The sequence below is a fragment of the Stegostoma tigrinum genome, chromosome 27, assembly GCF_030684315.1.
Source record: "Stegostoma tigrinum isolate sSteTig4 chromosome 27, sSteTig4.hap1, whole genome shotgun sequence".
In the NCBI taxonomy this organism is placed as follows: domain Eukaryota; kingdom Metazoa; phylum Chordata; class Chondrichthyes; order Orectolobiformes; family Stegostomatidae; genus Stegostoma; species Stegostoma tigrinum.
Window position 1 is genome coordinate 31822978 of NC_081380.1, and position 20697 is coordinate 31843674.

The 20697-nt window shown below is 42.3% G+C and overlaps 1 long non-coding RNA gene across 2 annotated transcripts in view; it reads right to left on the reverse strand.

The window, feature by feature from the left end:
- The window catches only part of LOC125464711 (uncharacterized), a 28916-nt gene extending 8533 nt beyond the window's left edge, over positions 1-20383 (reverse strand). Inside the window, exons 1-2 of one of the 2 annotated variants that reach the window (XR_007250069.2) lie at positions 20169-20383; positions 11984-12124 (exon numbers count right to left, since the gene is read on the reverse strand). This is a non-coding gene — a long non-coding RNA (uncharacterized LOC125464711). Of the gene's footprint in view, positions 1-11983; positions 12125-20131 lie in introns of both variants that reach the window. The other variant, XR_007250067.2, reaches the window with a different exon arrangement.
- Between the last annotated feature and the right edge of the window lie 314 nt (positions 20384-20697).

Genomic DNA, 20697 nt, shown 5'->3' on the forward strand with positions numbered 1-20697 from the left:
GGGAGCTCCTCTCACCAATTTAGAAAAAGTTATTAGAATCAAAGACTTGGAATTTGACAGAGCGTGTCTTGGGCCTCCTTGCCACTGGTTCCATTTCTGCTGTCCAGGCAGTGTTTAACCAACATCTCATTGGTTCAAAACACCATGGGAAAGTTTAACTTTGGGTAGAATCCTCTCCAACAATGTCAGCAATTATGAGTGTTTTAATCACAAGCAATATCAAAATATTAAATAGTTTGCCCCCTCACAGATGATCAGCAAATGCTATGATGCAAGGGAATGAGGAGAAGCTTCTAAAGCTAAATGACAAAAATCAAATAAATCAGAAAAAAATTGTTGCAAATGGTGAAATGCTCGATTTCCCCAATGGTTTTAAACATCTTATGCTCTGCTTCCTATATTTTAATTTACATCATGTCTTGTTTATCCAGTGCTCCATGTTTGCTGACCTACACCAGCCCCCAGTCTGACACAAGCTTAATTTTAAAATTCTCACCCTTGTTTAAAAATTTTAGAGAAGTTTTGTAAATGTAAGTTGTTTTTGTTTGTTCTCTAAAGTCTTCCAGTTTTATTGTTGAAAGAGAAATTGAAAGACATATTAAGATAGAAAGGGACATTTCTACATTCCTGGTGGAATAGTCATGGAAAGAAGGAAAATTATTTATCTGGGGTACTCTTTTGTGTCACAGAAGGTGGCAGAACCACAAGGTTAATAATCTCTAATTACTGCTTGAGCCACTTGCAAATTGGCATAGGATAAACATTAGAAAGGTATGTGCATGACTTAAAGAGAAAGAAGTTCTGATTCAAGTGGAACCAGCAGTTGATAATTAAATTCTAATAAAAAGTCAGAAAATATAAATGGCGGAGAAATGTAAAACATACAGGAAGATGTCCTACAGGTATATTCAAAGAAAGTGAGCAGCTAAAATGAGTGGGGCTTCCTAAAATGAGTGGGAGTGTATAATGGGGAGCAGGGAAAATGGCAGTTAATTTAAGCCAATACTTTACATCGGTTGTTATGGTGGAAGACACAATAAACATCACAAGATGGGCAGCATAGTGGCTCAGTGGTTAGCACTGCAGCCTCACAGCGCCAGGGACCCGGGTTCGATTCCAGCCTCAGGCAACTGTCTGTGTGGAGTTTGCAGATTCTCCCCTTGTCTACGTGGGTTTCCTCCCACAGTCCAAAGATGTGCAGGCTAGGTGGATTGGCCATGCTAAATTGCTTGTAGTGTTCAGGGGTGTGTGGGTTATAGGGGGATGGGTCTGGGTGGGAAGCTTCAAGGGGCGGTGTGGACTTGTTGGGCCGAAGGGCTGTTTCCACACTGTAGGGAATCTAATCTAATCATATCAGATTAATGAGATGCAAATGGGAGGCAAAGTGTTGTAATAGTCTCTATCACAAGGAACAAGGTTTGACAAACTAATTGGATTGAAGGTAGACAAGTCAACAGGACCAGATAGCCTGACCCAAAATCTTTAAAGGAAGTGGCTGTGGAGATAGTGGAGGCATTGGTTGAAATATTCCAGAACTCACTGGACTCCAGGAGGATTCCAGAAAATTGGAAGACTACTAATATGATGCACCCTGGTATAATTCTTTAAAGGTGTGGCAATGGAATTGGTGATTGAATTGTGAAGGGAAAAATGTCCTTTATTGACCAATAGGTAATAGACAGGTTTCACACACAATTTGAAATAGCCAACATTACTCAATGGAAAATTAAAGAAAGGTTACATTTTCAGTCATGTTTGATAACATCAGGAAATAGACTGAGAAAAAGATTTTGTCCTGCAAACTTAAAGACCACAATGAAAAAGATGGGAGAAAACCTGGTTGGATTTATGTAATAAAATGTGAGGCTGGATGAACACAGCAGGCCAAGCAGCATCTCAGGAGCACAAAAGCTGACGTTTCGGGCTTAGACCCTTCATCAGAAGGGTCTAGGCCCGAAACGTCAGCTTTTGTGCTCCTGAGATGCTGCTTGGCCTGCTGTGTTCATCCAGCCTCACATTTTATTATCTTGGAATTTTCCAGCATCTGCAGTTCCCATTATCTCTGGATTTATGTAATTACAATTTGCAGTCTTCCTGATAGATTAATGACAGAGGAGACATCAGAACAGATAGAATCTTGTAATCGGTCTTCTCAGAGGGTGTCCTAAGCAACTGCTTCAAGCATAAACATGAAGGATTGAGATATTGATAAATGTGCAGATATCCGTATTCATAATAATTAGTATTTTGGAAGAATTAATATTAATATACTTCCTTTTGACTCATTTTTCCTTTATAAATCAACATTCAGTAAATGTAATATTTAAGTTTATACTTGAAACAGTTAGATAAGCTTGTGAATACTAAACTGCCTCGCCTGTATGTGACCGGTGAATTGGTAACTACTACTCACTGTTAAATAGTCACTTTTAAGTATTTCAAACTCACCACATACACAGCAGGCAGTTTTCACAAAGTGCAACCTCATAGACTTACTCATCAACAATGTCCGCTGAGGTATCATTAAAATCCTTTTTTGGCATTTTCAAAGTCACGCCCTGGATGTATCGATGGAATTTTTGTTGTCACTTTGAGTATAATGTTTTTATTCATAGCAGAGAGTCGTTTATGATATTGTTACGCTGCATTGCTTTCAGGTATAATTTTGCTAGTTCACTTGGCTTATGGTTTGGAGAATGGGTGACATGAAAATGATGGCAATCTGTTGTTGAAAATCCAAAACAAAGTGAATTTGCAAATCACAACAGCATTGGCTGACTGATAAATTCCATGATGTTGGGGTACTGGTGTTGGACTGGGATGGACAAGGTCAGAAATCACAGGTGACGTTGTGTGACTTCTGACCTTGCTAAATTCAAGATATGAACAGTTTAGTTGGAGACACTGACCCAGCAGACAGAAACTAATCAGACCCCAAAGGGAGGAATGGATGTTAAGTATCCCCTACCACTAAGTGATACACAAGCCTAACTGTACATGTTATTATTCCTGTATCAGTACTGTGTATCCTAGTATTCCCTATCTAATAGCTTCATGGGAGTGCAATCACCACTAAGATTCAGGATGAGATTTCATGTAATTTAGCCAACTAAAGATGGCCAACGCTATTTGCAGGTTTGGAATGAAGATTCAAAAAGAACAAGCTGTTAGCTGTAAATGTTCTCAAATGTCACTTACTCAACATTTATACTGGATTCTAGCAAACTGCTCTGGAGTAGTTTGCCTATTTGTTTTCTGGGTGTAGGAATGGCAAAGGGAAGACCAACTGAGGGGTGGGGAGAGGAAACGTGAAAGCCACTTATAAAAGTTGAGCCAACAAGTACTTAAAGAACTACTCTATTTCTTTTTCATTCCAAAGTTCTGTTTTCCTTTGGGGTTTGGACTTTATTTTTAAATGCTTGTTTTGATTGCTGCTTGGGTAGTTTCCTGAACAGGGTGTGTGCAAGCAGGGCTTGTAAACAGTGTCAAATAGCAGCACTCAGTCCAGAGCTGGGAGTTCCTTAAGATTTGATTTGTTTGTGCTGAAGCTGAGGTGGTTTTCAGACTCTTCGGCCACCTAGAAATCTGCAACATTTTGGAAAATGTAACCCCAAGATTTAATTCCTTTATTTTAAGGAATTGATTGGAAGGATGAGTCTGGTGTGTCACTCCACAAGCAAGTTGAACTGAATCAAGAAACAAATGGATCAGTACAGGCCTGTAAGAGAACACACATCAGCCTGAGTAATACTCTGAAGAATACACACTGGTGAATTTTACGACTGAAGCAACTAGCCTAGATAATGAGCTACTTGGAGCACTTGGGGACAGAGCTATTCTATACAGAGGCTTAACAATTAATTGCACTCTCGTATCACTCTCTATCAAGGCATTTGGGGGGCAGGGAACAGATGGCAGTCAGTCAGCAGAGCTGTTCTGGTAAATAAAGGTGTTTGAAATAAAACATAATAAATTTTCTTCAATGACTACAGGGATCAGAGAAGTAAAATGCAGACCATCTCAGTGATTAATGTCAGATTGCTGGAAGAATGTGCACATTGTGGGCCTTACAGTTGAGGAAAGAAGTCAAGGCTTCGAACAGGATACAAGAAAAGGTTTAGCAGGATTCATTTTTGGAGTGTTTGGAGTATCTGGAAGTGTTATTTCCCAGCGAAGAAGATTGAAGTAGACTGAACAGCAGGGCTTTGATAAAGTAGGGAGAAGTCGTTTCCTCTGGCAAGCAGTTCCTAACCAGATGTCAAAAATTTAAAACAATTTGTGAAGTAACTAGTTGGGAAATTGCTCACAAGGGATAAAGATCTGGAATAGGTTACCTGTAGGTGGAATCAGGTTCTGTAGTGCTATGGACACTTCTAGTCACAGCTGACAATATCAGACTTTGTGCGCAGTAAGATCCGGTCCTGGCAAAACCGAAATGGCAGGAGGTAATTGGGGAAATCAAAGGGCCACCACAACCAGAAGCTTTGGATCCAGAGAGAGCAGATCACAGTAGAGAATGGCGATTATTATGGGGAGCAAGAGTGATTGTCCTGAGCAAATGTCGCCACCAGATACTGGCTGAACTTCATCAGGGTCTCCAAAATGAAGGTTTTAGCAAGAAGTTATGTCTGGTGGCCAGGTTCGGATGCAGACATTAGTGGGGCAGTGCCCAGAGTACCAACAAGGACAAAGTTACTGCCAGCAGCTCACCCACATTTGTAGGAATGGTTGAGTAAACCCTGGATTCAGTTACACATTGGCAATGCAGGTCCTTTCACAGGATCAATGCTCTTAGTAATTATAGATGCCCATTTGAAGGGATTGGATGTGCCCTGAATTCATTTGACAAACTCAGGAATGATGATAGAAATTGCATGCATCTTTTGCAATACACAGACTCCTGAAAATATTGGTCACAGGTAACGGACCGTTGTTCACCAGCAGGGAATTTGGGCATTTCCTAAAGTCAAATGGGATCTGACATATAAGGACAGCTCCATACCATCCATCATCTAACCACAGGGTGCTGAATCATTGCTCATTTGCATTCTGGGAGCAGGCTTTGCAGTGAACGTGGCTGTGAAAGGCATAAAGGAAGAACCTGGTGTTAAGGAACAATCAGCCCCAAACATTGCAATACTGTCATGTTTACATCCCTTCTTCCTCTTCTAACTAACAAAAAAGGAGATAGAAAATTCAGAGGAGAGGAGACAGAACATTGATAGAGGAAGGTTGGCAGCAAGTGTTCCAGTAGATAAAGGAGAAGGAGCCTAAACAGCTTCTGGAAACTGTTATTAGTGAGTAGCAGGTAAGTTTTGAGAAATTGTTATCAGAACAGAGAGCACCAGCAGCTTCAATTTAGCATTAAAAGTATGTGACATTGTAAGCTTTAATTAAGTTAAAGGGGTAAGACAAAGCAGGAGAGCTCCAAATCGTAGTCTGCTCCTCTTGCTTGATTTGGGAATTCAGGCACATTTACAGTGCCTGGGACTGCATGTGTGCATGAAATGTCTCCAGCTGCAGCTCCTGGATGCCCAGGTTTTGGAGTTGGAGCTGTGTTTGGGCACACTGTGGAGCATTCGCGAGGCAGACAGTATCATGGATAGCACATATAGCGAGGTGCTCACACTGCAGGCTCAGAGTCCACAGGCAGGAGGGGAATGGGTGACCATCGGGTAGAGCGGGATGGCTAAGCGGGTAATGCAGGAATCTCCTGTGGTTATTCCACTGCAAAGCAGATAAACTGTTTTGGATTCTATTGAGGGGAATGGCCTCTCAGGGGATAACTGCAACAGCCAAATTCATGGCACCTCTGCTGAGGGGGGAGGGAGAAATGCTATAGTTACAGGGACATAATCACAATGGGAAATCGATGTGTTTCTGTGGCCGCAAATGAGAATCCAGGGTTGTGCGTTGCCTCCCTCGTGCTAGGATCCTGCATATCTTGGAGTGGCGGTAGGACATTCCGGAGAAGGAGGGCGAGAAGGAGTGGCTGTGGTACACATTGGTATTAATGGCGAAGGGTAAAAAAGAGGTACGAAGTCCTAAAAGCAGAATATAGAGAACTAGGAAGAAAGTTGAAATGTAGGACCGCATAATTAGTTATCTCAGGATTACTACCAGTGCCACAAGCTAGTCAGAGTGGAAACAGCAAGCATGTATAGGATGAATACATGGCTGAAAAGAGGGTGTGAGGGGGAGGGTTTCAGATTCGTGCTGACATTGGGACCAGTTCGGGGGCAGGTGGGACACATTTTTCACACAAAGGGTGGTGAGTGCCTGGAATGTGCTGCCAGGGGAGGGGGTGGAAGCAGACATAATAGGAGCATTCAAGAAACACCTGGATGAATACGTGAATAGGAAGGGAATAGAGGGATAGGGATCCTGTAAGTGAAGACAGTTTTAGTCTGGAAGAGCAAAATGTGTTGATACAGGCTTGGAGGGTCAAAGGGTTTGTTCCTGTGCTATGTTGTTCTTCATTCTTGTCTGGCAGAAACAGCAGTCCAAACTTTGAGGGCAGGCTGAAAGAAACTGCCTACAACCTCACTAGATACCAAACTGTCCTAGTTCCTATTTGATTATATAACTGCCCCTCATGCAACTGCAGAGCTAGCTCCAGCAGAGTTGTTAACGGGGAGAAGACTTCGCACCAGATTAAATCTGATCTTCTTGCATCTGGGGACCAAGGGTGAAATGGCATCAAGAGTGCCAGTGTCAGAAGGCAGATGCTGCCAAGCAACACAGACAGTTTACTACAAGGGATGCGGATTGGTTCAGGAACAACAGGAATGACCCTGCATGGCTAAGAGACTTGGCTGACATAACGTCAAGGCCAGTGACATATAAAGTTCAGGTCGGAGTGATGGTCCTGAACAAGCACGTGTGCCATACGAAAGCCGCAAATTCACAAATGGTGCGGGAACAAAATGTGACACGCTTGTCGGGGCAGTCAGGAAGGCTGTCTGAACCCATCACTGCCTTTACGTCTTTGCTGCCCAAAGGTGAGACTGAATTTCTCCCAAGGTGCTCTGGGTGCAAGAGGTGATCTATTGTGCATTACACACTGCCCTTATCCAACACAGAACTGGAGGAACCTGACCTGGTGCTAAAATGGTCCGGATGGTGCTACAAGAGAATAGATTAATCTAGATTCTCGGACTCGGCAGGGTGGGGATGTAGCGATTGTAATAAGGTTGTAAGGGTATCAGAGGATACACATTGAAAGGTACAGGAATGGAGCTGCAATAGAAATCAGCCATGATTTGATTAAATGGCAGAACAGGCTGAATGGTCCACTTGTGTTCACGTACTCACACGGAATCATTAACAATTTATTCTCTTTTTCATGTCTATTAAGGATTTTGGCTTCAATAACAGAAGACGTCAAATGAGGGGTTGAATTCTTCCAATATATTGCACTCAATCAAAGTGGTCATTTGATCCTCCAGGTTACACACCTCTGGGTGGTGCAGTGAACACAATGTGAATCCACATGATCACATCTCAGCTGCACTTGAATGGACAGTGCACAGAACAGAAAGTGGAGATGTTCAGGGCAGATGGTGGACAGGGAGCATGGGCAGGCTGAATGATGTCCACTTAGAAACAGTGCTGGGTACAGACAGAAGCAAGTGGGATGGACTTACCTCCGGCAATGGGAAGAAGAAATCTGTTGTGCTGACCAGTTATCTCGGTTAGAGATCGCTGAGGTGAACAGCAAGAGTTGTGCACAGATCATGAATGCAATCGAGGAAGCAGTTTAATGATTATACCAGGTCAGAAAAAGTAAGTGCATCTGCTGATTTGACTTGCTAACTCCTTTGCTCTGTGCCGTACCTAGCCACCACCATTGTGTCTGATGAGACATCCTCTGCTACGCCTATTACTCCTCATCACTCAGATTTCAACATCAACTTCACACATTTTATACACTTGACATGACAACAGATCACATCCCAGGTTTACTTTTCGACATGTTGAACTTTTAATTAAGATAAATGTGTTTTTATAAGAGGTCAGAAAGGCTAAAGATGATGGCAGATGTAAATTCAGTTTCTGTCTGACAAAGCCCTAACAGAACTCCTGAAATGTCACAATTGAAATGTCAAGAGAACTTCAACCGGCAAATTTTCAAAAGGAGAGATGCAATTCTAAACAAACTGGACTGTCATCTCCTGGGTTACACACAATATGAGGGGCTGATTTGTCCTTTTGTGGATAATGTCACAAACTGCAGGTATGTTTGTGTTTTATTTTTCCATGAATATACAAAAATTAGGTTAAAAAAAACCAACTGCAGCATCTGTGATAATGGGAACTGCAGATGCTGGAGAATCCAAGACAATGAAATGTGAGGCTGGATGAACACAGCAGGCCCAGTGCTCCTGAGATGCTGCTGGGCCTGCTGTGTTCATCCAGCCTCACATTTCATTGTCCTCAACTGCAGCATCTGTTTGATGTGTGTGTTAATGGGCTGATACGCTAGTGATAACTAGTGTGAATGTGATAGCTTTAAGACAGTCACTAGACACCGATGTACTGCAAGCAAAGAAAGATTCGCTTGTGATCTAAAGCAAGATAAGCCAGTGAAGTCACCATCAAAAAGGAAACAGGACAAGTGCCTGTCAAGTAACCTGCAGAGCCAAGAATCTTTCTAACTGCTATTACACATTTCTTATCTGTGTGTGATGTGTGTCACATTTTATTATCATTTCTTGCAATATGTAGCTGATAATTTCACCCTTCCTTTAAATCAAGAAAGCCAGGTTAATTAGGCTGCTTTCAAAATATAAATACATCTGACTGGAAAACAGTATCTAGGGAGAAATTCTTTGTAAATTAACTGAATTGTGACCAGTGGAGAGAGGGGTTGAATGAAGAAGGGGAGCCAGTTCCTCTAGCATCTCTTCCCATCCCCTGCGAAGCATAATCATTTCAGGGTATTCTGCCCTGAATCATCACAAACTGGAAACCCCTGCCCAACTCATCAAGCAATTCATTCCTCAAAACTAAGCACAAAGAGGCTTAGCATCAACAACTTATTCACAGAGTTGCACACTCTGCACAATAGTGAAGAGGCTAATTTGATCACTGTTTTAGGTGGCAGTGGAAGGAATTGTGAGACTATCTGCCATTGAAAGTACAGGCTCCTCCATGAACTTCAAACATCACTCCCAAATAAGTCCACATGAGCCCTTACCGTGACCTTACAATACGTTGCTGATCTCCATCAACCTGGTCTTCAGCAGAGTGTAGGAGTGATGTGGTGCTGGTCCAGAGGAGGGTAATGAAGAAGAAGACAAGGAACTTGGAATTCCATTCAAAGCACTCCACGTTCCCTACAGGTCATCTCTTGTAGGGCCCTGAGGTTTCAGCTCATCATTGGGGAGGTGGTCAGGGGTGTGCCATGTAGTGTCTGCAAATCCCAGAGGGTGGGCCTAAAAGCATCTCAACAGCTAGGTCAGGAATTTGAGCATCCTGCTCTTTCCTCCACTGAAACCAAAACAAATGATTCATGTTGGAGCAGTAGGAAACACAAGATCATGAAGTTACTATTAACCAAGGCTTTGTATGTGGATGTTACAGTTCTTTTTCCATAATGCCACATGAAATCAGTTGTCTAGCACTACTTCTGTATCTTGACCAATACTGCATTTCAATTGCTAACTTGTCATTTTACTTGATTAATGGTGTATGTCAATGCAATGAGAACACCTAATGGGCAGATGTGTAAAGGGTAGATGACGGTTTAGTACAAAGATGGGGCTGGTTCTGCTAAAAGGACACTTAGGTACGGCCCTTTTATCGTGAGTCTTACTGACAGCAATGTACGAGGCAGGTTCGGTGAAGGGTACTCCCAAAGTCATAAGCCTCTGAACCCCTAGGACACAGCACATCATAACCATTGTGGACACCATACAAGGGACCACTGAATGTTTCCTCCGTATCTGTCTGAGCACTAGAAATTCACCTTCAACATTCCAACAAACCAATCCAATGACAGGTGGTCATGTAGCTCCAGTTGTTGCAATCCTGCCACTCACTGATGAGTTTCCTCATCGTCATCATGGGGTTGGCTTGGTCTCCTTATACCTTGCCTCCCAGAGGCTAGTCCTTGAAAATCTGCTTCCAGGAAAGAGAAGGAAGGTTGGATGTACTGTGGAGGCAAAGTGCCAGCCTGCATCCAATTTAGCAACCCCTTGCCTAAATTTCTTGTTGAGCACCAGCTGCTCTTTGATGCCCTTGCAGTAGATGCATTCTCCTGGTTGCTGTAGCTGTGCTCAGACTGCCATCCAATTGTTGTGATAAAGGCTGCTGGTCCTCTGCATTGTTGATACATAGCCCAGGTCTCACTGCAATATGGTAAGTTGGTGCTGATAACTTTCTCTGTTCACTAGTGCATGAGTTCACTTGTGGAGTTCTTTGCCATCAAACACTCAGTAACATAGCTTTGACAAGGAGATATAGCTGATCCAGTGTTCAATCTCCTTCTCAATTTTGAGAGATGCGGCTGTTAGAGACTAATGTCCTTCCTACAGCCAGCTCCCCAATCATTGAAACAAAACTCTTCCCAAACAGCTTCAATGGAGCAGAATCTGTCCTTGGATGGCCAAAAAGTATTTCTCTACCAGGCCCTGTTTCCCCAACTTTCAAATTGCCGGTTTTTCAGAGGAGGACCAAGAAAACAGTTCCAACAGACTCTTGAAGTGTGACTGGGTTGATCTCAAAGATTGAGAGGAGTACGCTACTGGTTGTTCAAAACGGTGACAACTTGACTGTTAAGTTGCATCACACTGAGAGCTTTCAGTTCTTAACAATGCGGCACATGGGTGGCAGAGAAGATAAAGAAGCAAATCCTGCATCTTATTCTACATACCACTGCAACCTGGCACTCTTCCCAATTCCAATCACCTGCTCAGCTTGATACTTCTCTGTCCCTTGGTGCAAACAGCTACTCTTCCCTCTCCCAATCTTGATCTAGCTTGTACTCTTGTGGTGCATTGGTAGTGACCCTACTCTGAGTCAGGAGGCCTGTGTTCAAGTCCCTCCTTGCACCAGAGGTATACTATAACATCCCTGGATATGTTGACTATAAAAAATACTGCTCTCTGGTTCAAGTGGTCCTTTTCGCCCGATCACTGCTCATCCTTTAAGTGACCATTTGGTCCACGCCTGGTTTATGGTGGCATCATGCCCAATCCCAAAGGGCAATGTTTTCCATGTTTAAGGATGTCTCGCCTCTCTGTTCCCTCATTGAGGGATGGCACCATTTTTATCCCCAGGCTGATGCTGCCAGACTTGTTCGTTCCCAAGTTATTGCTGGAATTCTCTGCCCGCCCCAAGTCAGAGCGCTTCTCCCAGCTTTTCCTCCTCATTTCTCCCCTGAGTAGTCTTCCCAGCTCTGTTCCACTTCCTTTTTTTTAGTGCCATTAGATACCTCCTGTCCTCTCCCAGTCTTGCTTCCTCTCCCTGTTTGCTCCTCCTACCTGAGCAGAACAGGTTCTGACTGATGCATTCTCGAGCTGGAACTTCCATTCTCACAAGCATTAATATAATGTTGCAAATTGGGATCCTTACTGACTTTACCAGGCATAGGAAATTGCAGAAGAAACTCACCAGGTCTAGTAGCATCTGTGGAGAGAGAAACAGAGTTAACGTTTTGAGTCTGATATGACTACTTCAGAACTGAAGGGCAGTAATGTAAGCTGGTAGGATTAGCTCTGTTTCTCTCTCCTTTAGATGCTATGGAGTTTCTCCAGCATTCGCTGTGTGGTTTTGCTTCAGATTTCGAGCACCCACAGCATTTTGGCTCTTGCTCCATTGTTAGGTTGGAGCGGTTTGAGATGAGAGGTGGCCAAAGCCTCACCCACAAACACGCATTGAAGTGACCCAGGAATCGATGCAAGTGTTAGCACTAGTGTGTTTGAATGGGTGGAGTTCCTACCACATGCAACCAAGAAAATCTATGCTACAAGGACCTTACCTGTTGATCGCTTTAGATTTGTTTCAACTTGGGCAGACATGCTTTATCCGTTCACCTCACTTCACACAACAAAATCAGTGTGTCCCAGGCTCAATCCTTTATCAGTTGATCCCAGCAATCAGGAATGGTGATCTGCTGCAACTGAATCAAGGGGAGGTGGTCAGAATTGAAATCAGTCAGGTTTCTTTTTGGAACAAAAACAAAAATTGCTGGAGAAACTCGGCAGATCTGGCAGCATCTATGGAGAGAAAGCAGAGTTAACATTTCAGAGCCAGTGACCCTTCTTCTGAGCAGGCTGGAATTTCTCAAGCAATTTCTGTTTTTGTTTCACATTTACAGCATTCACATTTCTTTGTTCAACTTTAGGGTTTCTTCTGGGGTTGGGCTGTGGTTCGAGGAAAGGAGTATGGCAGTTTTATGGTGAACACCATCAATCGATGCCATTTGTGGAAAGTGCGCAGATATGGATAACAGGTAAGGATTGGATTGTGATAACATGCCCATAAATTTAGCCCATCACTACTGGCTCACCTAGAAAGAGAGGCATGACATGATAGCAGCATCTATACATGACACATGGGCTCAAGCAGGAAAGACCGGTCATGGGGATACACTAAGCAAAGTTCTTTTGCATGCCCCTTAGCAATCAAAGCAATTTTGGACTTCAACCAATTATTTTCCTCAACTCTGTCTCACAGCTTTGATGAACATTAATATATTTCTTTTCCTCTGCTCCAATTGGCCCGGCATGTATTTCCAATACTTTGTGTTTAGTCACAAATCCAACAGAGCAATGTGGCAAAATCTAAACCAAGCCTTTCACATTACTGCCACCTGCTGATGTGAATAGGGATTGCTCTTATTTTACGTTCTGCAGAGGATGAGTAAACTGAACACAAATCTCAACATTTATATGCTTTATGATAAATGAAAGTATGTCACAGAAGTTTTGTGTTTTTGGCAATGGATGCTTGTGTTTGTGGATGTTTGTAGTGTGGCATATGTGAAATGTTTACGTGGAGAAATATTTAAATATTTCATTCTAGCTTTCTGCTTTATATGACAATAATTACGGACTCACCTCGAGAGTCTCAAGCACCTGGTCATTGTTAGAACAAGTTCTGATATGGGTTCCTTGCCTCTTAATACAAGCCCCTGTCAGATTTCTAGGTTAGTGTTAAACAAGGGGACGCCACGGCCCAGTGCTATAGTCATTGGACCAAGTGGATCAAAGACCCATGTGTGTTCTGCGGAATGTGTCAAACCCTGTTCTGGCAGATGGTGGAACGTTAAATCCACAAAAATCTGGAACTAAGAATCTAATGATGACACTAATTATTGTTAAAAACCTATCTGGTTCACTAATGTCCTTTAGGGAAAGAAATTGTCATCCTTACCTGGTCTGGCCTACATATGGTTGGCCCTTAACTGCACCCCAGGGATTTTTCACTTTATTCATTCACACAATGTGGGCACCGCTGGCCAGGCCAGCTTTTATTGCCCATTTCTAAATGCCCGGAAGGGGTTAAGTGTCAACAACATTCCTCTGGGTCTGAAGTCACATGTTGGCCAGGCCAGGTAAGGACAGCAGTTTCCTTCATTAGTGAACTAGATGGGTTTTTCCAACAATCAACAATGGTTTTTCATGGTGACCACTAGACTCCTAATTTTAAAATATTGAATTCAAATTCACCATCTACCTTGGGACAATTTGAACCTAGGTCCCCAGGACATTACCAGGGCTTCTGGATTAATAACAACACTAATGCCATTTGGCCATTGCCTCACCCAGTTAGAGGTGAACAACTGATGCTGGTCTAGCTGTCCATGTCCTGTGAATGAACAAGAACCATAATATTGATAGATAAACTCTACATGATGACAAGGCTACGCTAGCAGCATGCTCTGAGCTGTACAGATTCCAATCTTCTAGCAGAATACTAGCCCATTACTACTGAGATTGCAGTTTATCTCACAGCCTCATCCACATATTCATTCAACTCTATTTTTATGGATATTCTTCATGAGATGCCACACAAGCACTGCAGCTGCTCAATCCTCGCTCCATGTCCACACTTGCCAACATCCCACAAGGAATTATCAGATAGTGATCAGAAACAGAATGTCAGCTAATTATTTCGTGTGACTCCATACCCACAACAATGTGGTTGACATTTAAATGCCCTCTAGGAAATTAGGGATGGGCCATAAATGCTGGCCTAGCCATGAATGATTTTTTTTAAAGAGTTCACCATCGCTGCATCTGAAGCATTCACAGTTTTAGATTTGGTTTACATCAGTTTGAAATACTGAAGCATTAGCACTATTATATCAGAAAGGCTGCTTCTAAAGCTTTCCTTAGTGATGAATTGTGTTTCCCTGGCTATTTGAGATCTGATGACAAAATGGTACAAGTGACATAGTGATGTAAGCTATCTCTGTAACCACTCACGGGCTACTTTGGCAAACTTCATGCGACTGAAATTAAACTTTTTACAGACTCCATGCATCTCAATACTTTCAATTTTAGCCCATTTCTTCCTAATGTCTACAACCAAATGTGTCGTGTGACAGTAACTTCTTGTTTTATTTTGATTTTAACTCTGAACATGAAGCAAAGAAATCAGGCCTGAGTTAACTTGCCGCCCCCCCCCCCCCCGCCCCCGAACAACACCAGCCCATCTTACTGGAGATAGTGACTGCTTGGCATTTGTGGCGTATGATGTTATTTGCCACTTGTCAGCCCAAGTCTGGGTACTGTTTAGAGCTTGTTGCATTTGAACATGGACTGCTTCAGAATCTGAGGAGTCACAAATGGTGCTGAACATCCTTCACTTCCGATTTTACGAAGGTCATTAATGAAGGAACTAAAGGCGGTTGGGCCTAGGACATTACCCTGAGGAATTCCTGCAGAGATGTCCTGGAGCTGAGAAGACTGCCATCCAACAACCACAAACATCTTCCTATGTGCATAGGTATGATTCCGACCAGCGGAGAGTTTGCTCCGATGCCCATGTTGCTTACAAATATTCTGTCCTAAATACACTCAATGACTTGACCTCCTTGGCCTTCTGTGGCAATGAGTTCCGCAAATTTACTACCTTCTGGCTGAAGAAATTCCTCCTCAGCTCAGTTCTAAAGGGTTGCCTCTTCACTCTGAAGCAGTGCCCTAAGGTTCTAGTCTCTCCTAGTGGTGGAAATGCCTTCTTCCCAAATCCATTCTATCCTGGGCTTCTCAGTATTCCGTAAGTTTCAATCAGATCCCCCTCGTCTTTCTAAACTTCTACAAGTACAGACCCAGGGTCCTCAACAGTTCCTTACTTGACAAGCTCTTCATCACTGGGATTTTTCTTATCAGCTTCATCTGGACCTCCTCCAATATCGACACATCCTTCCTTAGATACAGGCCCCAGCACTCAGAGCAAAAAACAAGGATGAAGCATTTGCAGCAATCTTCGACCAATAGTGCAGAGTGGATTTCCACTTCAGCCTCCTCCGATGGTCCACAGCATCACAGATGCCGGTGTTCAGCCTAATTCTAATTCTGTATTTTATGGAGCTATGGTCTCTCAGGATTGGTTAGCACTCTACTCCTCTTCACAGCAGCATCAGCCCAGCAGATTCCTAATCAAACCCGAATTAAAATTGCACTCTGGGCATATCTAAAGTAAGATGTCACTGGTTTCAGATGAGTGCCACCTGAGCAGAAATGTGGCAAATGTACATGCTCAACATCACCATTAATGTCGGCTCTGCCAGGGTTAACCAGTCCTGAGAGACCATAGCACCATAAAATACAGAATTAGAATTAGGCTGAGTTAGAATTTGACTGAACACCGGCATCTGAGATGCTGTGGACCAGTGGAGGAGACTGAGGTGGAAATCCACTTGGCACTCTGGCCAAAGATTGCTGCAAATGCTTCAGCCTTGTTTTTTGCACTGAGCGTTGGAGCCTGTATCTACAGAAGGATGTGTCGATATTGGAGGAGGTCCAGATGAAGCTGATAAGAATAATCCTGGTGATGAAGGGCTTGTCATATGAGGAGTGGTTGAGGACTCTGGGTCTGTACTTGATGAAGTTTAGAAAGATGAGGAGGAAATCCCATATAAAATTACAGGATACTGATAGCTAGAAGAAAATTGAGAAACCCCGAGGGAAGAACAAAATAGGAAACAGTAATTTTTTTTAAATGGACACACTAATGCCTATCCATATTGATGAGTCAGACCAGTTTAACTGAGTTTGCCCAAGCCCTTGAACAGAAGAACACCAATGGAAGAAAGAAGATACATCAAAGGAGCTGTAACAAAATGACATTTCCCTGCCTCTTGTACAATAAAATAGCCATGAGTAAGAAATTTTAAAATGTATTTAAAGTGCCCAGTGGTTATTATTTTAAAGTTATATCAGCAGACACATAGACAGCCTTTTGTTGGGTAAGCTGTAGCAACATTTATACTGAATTTCAACTGAATCTCACACTCAAATATTTGTTCACAAAGACCAAGACACTGTAATAAAGGCACAAAGTGTTTTTTTTAATTGGCTGCTGGCTCTTTCTTTTCTGTATTAAGTTAAAAAGTAGTGCTTTGTCTTAGCTCTACACAGATGGGGATTTGTTTTTGTATTTTTATTTCCAAGGTTGTGTCCATTTGGCCATTGCCTGGCCGTCATCCATCAATCGCCAGATCATGATCCAAGCCTTTTCATATTAACCACCAGGAGGCAATGCTGTCCACTGTTAACTCTGCCACATGGATTTTCTAACACCCTCCGGGCAGAAGCTGAAGTTCGTCTTAAAGTTAATCAAATAAAACACGAGGTACAGTAACACTTGCATCTGTATTTTTCCACCACCTGTGCCAACCATCATTAGCTTGATTATTATTCACAGCATGGAAACAGATTTGTGAACTAGCATGTTTAATAGATGTACTTTCCCTAGATTCCCTTTGATATATTCTAGTTCTTTTTGTGGGTCTGAATTTTACCAACAAAGCGGCCAAGTACTGTATTGATTTCGGGGAGGTTGTGGATGGTTAATCTCGGTGAGTTGAAGCCCATTCTCTCATGCTGTCTCTGCGGCTCACTTTATTGTGTATGCATCACATGTCTCTACAATGACTAACTCATGCTATCATGGGCTCATCAGTTGTGGATGGACTCACCAGCAATGGGACCTTCGGGGATTTCTGTCATCAGCATTGAGATGTGGGCCAGTTCAATCACTGCCAGCCAGGAATAGCCCTACATAATGCATGTAACGGGAAGGTGGGCGAGATGAAAAAGGGCTTCTGAAGGCAATAGATGGCACGGGTGTCACTTCACTGCAAACAGAAGCTCATTCATAAATGTAATGCTGCTCCACATCTGTCTGGCTGTCGCAGTAACTGTAGCTGCAGTGATGAAGCTAAACACGCTACTTGTCCTTAGCACCACACCATGTTAGAACCCTGTCTGAAGGAGTCCCCTCACAGTTGGCATTGCCTTCCATCTTGTTCACTGTAGAAGCCTTGAAACAGCTGAATAGTTTAACATTTATGGAATAACAGGATAAGTGAGGAAAACACAAAGCTAAACAAGTTGCATTTACTTCTGGGCATAAACAGAAGCCACTTGCCTTTCAAGTATGAATGAAATACTGTCAATAAACGTTGACTTCACCCAGCTAGGTGCCAATGAAGTCCTGTCCTGCTTGTTGTTTCTGATGCTGAAATTCTCTTTCATGGTGATGGTGGCGCTCTTCCGGCTTAATGTCCTTTGTAATACTGCTCCTGCTCTCCCACCTGATCAGTGTCCATCACATCCACTCTTTGCCTGCTCCAGCTGCGCTAGGATAGCATGGCGCACTCTGTTCAGAATGCACTGCAAGCCTGATCCAAGTATCAAAAGCTTATCCTCAGCAGATCCATCATTGGCTCCACCCTGGGCCTCTTGAAAGAATGGACTGCATTGTATCGGTTCTCAATCTTAGCTAGAAGACTGCATAACAGAGTCATCATGTTTTCAGTGCCTAGCCCTTGATTCCCAGTCACCATCTTTGTAAGGCAGATGGCCTTTGAAGGAAAGCATGAACCTGAGAATTTTCAAGGATCTAGGTATCATGGAAGTTCCCAGAGTGCTTGGCACAAACCTCCAGGATGTGATACTGATGATCACATACCAATGAGATATTGATCTGCAGTTCCCATTATGTCTATTGATGGAATGGAGTCTTTTTCTGTTGAGGAAGTCAGCCACACTCTCAGAGTGACGTGGGTACAGCCTATTGTGCTTAGTACCTAGGGGATAGCTAGCGATGTTCGCAAAGCTGACTGCCTGGGTCAGAGCGCTGACCTCGTCCTGAGGAAATAAGGTGAAGTGGTGTGATCTGCTACAAACTGCATTGGTAACAGCCCTGATACATTAGTGGATGAAGTGTTCTAAGATCCCAACATTGGGATCTAGTGGGTCTCTGGAAGCAACAAGAAGTGTAAAAATTCACCACAATTGTCACCTTGACAGTCATAGGGAGGGGAGGGGGGGGGGGCGTCCACAGGAAGACTGGAATAGTTGGATCTGGAGACGAAAGAAAGGTTGTTCAGAAGTTTCAGCAACAGGTAGGCTGCAGCAAATGTTATAAGGAAGATATGAAAGTAAGTGGCTTTTGTGATGGAGAGGGTATAGGACTAGAAACTTGTCAGAGATTGAGTAGGAAACAGAGAATCGGCATTAGCCTCAGACAACGTCAAGAGAGACCAACAAATTCCAGGATGGCTACCAAAGTTCCAAGATGGCCACCAGGTGCAAGTTGGACTACATTGTTTTAATTACTGCTGTGAATGGTTTTAGATTTTGGATTTTCAAACAGTTTCATTTTAAACAAAAACTAGATGATACATTTTCTGGAACCAAATCCAGTACTTTGTCAGAGAGCAGGAAACAGCATATTAAGGTGGTGTTTTGCAAGAGACAGAGTAAACCTTGAAAGCCATTAGCTCATTTTTGTTTCAGGATTATCAAGGATTGAATAATTTACTGCCTTAGAAAACACAGTAATTAAATGTATTAGGTTAGTTAGGAGGGGAGTAACTGCGGTCATAAGCAAATATGGTTTCTCTCCAAGAAAGAAGTACCAAAAAATTCAGGGAAAGCGCAGGAACCTCAGCAAATAAGATTAGTTTCATTAAACTTCCAGATCAGGAATGCTTGGTTAGAAATCTGCAGGCTATTAGAAACTGAGAAAGTTTTAAGCTGTCAGTTTTGTGAGTAAACATGCAAGAAGGCATCACAGTTCACAGAAAAAAAACTGAGAAGAATCAATTAGTATGAACATAAAGATTTGATATAGAGGAATAATTACTCCAGATTTGAGTTTTGCAATGGATCGTTACAGGAGACTTTGTCTCACATCACGTTTTAAGATTAAAAAAAAGCTGTTGTGTTCTATATCGGTATATCATTTTCCTTTTATTCTTTTGCATAATACAATTACATTCTCTTGTTAAATACACTTCACAGTCTCATTTAGCTATACTTCAGTGAATGACCACCATGTTAACTAGACATTAAAATAAATACAATCTATCAGGCCAGGTTTTGTTCTCGAATCAGACTTATCTATTAATACCAACAGCTGGAATCACAACAAGCAGGGTTCTTGCCTGGGCTTAAACTCATTCATTTCCAGAGGGATTATGTCTCTCTTAAAGAAAACTATATGTGGAGGCTCTGAATATAAATAAGAATGTTTGGTGGCATTCATCTCACACAATGGCTTTTCAAGATGGCTTCGAATATTTCTAAGAACTTTTTGGGACTAGAAGGCATAATAATAGATCATTTAAAATTTTTGATGAAAGCTAAACTGAGAGAGTTAGCAGAGAAATTGAAGGTAGAAATAAAAGCAGGATCTCATAAGCAGACAACTTCGAACACGAATTAATAGAAAAAAAACTTGAGAGTTGAAAAATGGAAGAAAACAATAAAAAGATTTGAATCGGAAGGAAAAGGGAAAGAGAGAAATGAAAAAGGGGAAGGAAATCAAAGAGCAATAGAAAAGGAAGGAAGAATGAAGATAAGAAAGCTTGAAATGGAAAAGGGGACTGATGTGAAAAAACTGGGATCATAACACTAATTTCAAACAACTTAGCAAAATATATACATACCTTAACCAGATATGCTATTCAATGAAAAATTAGTTACCATTTTATGCCCCATCACTTTTTTGAATATTTCGCCAATAACCTGTCATTTTTATTCCAGAAGTCTTCCTACAAATGCAGGCAGGATCACCCGAGCAAATGGGATTTTGCCTAATCTCTTTATGTTTTATAGTGCAACATTCATGCGGACATCTTGACTTTTAAAAAGCTTCTTCGACGGAAGGAAATGATCGCCCATCAAGGCTAAACTGCGTCCAGATCAAAGTGACTGAGCTGGGTACTGAGCTTTCTGGATAACCTTTATCCTCTGACGCATGCCCTTATCAGCAGTCGGATCAGAGTTATGGATAAAGAAAACTGGCTTAAACTGGGTCAACAATCGCTGCAAAACAACAAGCAGATCTCTTTAAGTAATGGAAGCCTGAAATATTGTCATGATCTGGAAGAAAATAAATTATTTGGCACCCAAACACAGGTGAAAAAATACAGCTGACTTTGGGAGATTTGATAAGTAGCACCGCATGTTACTTGATGCCTTTAACCTCACTGTCAGTAACAGACTTTAGATT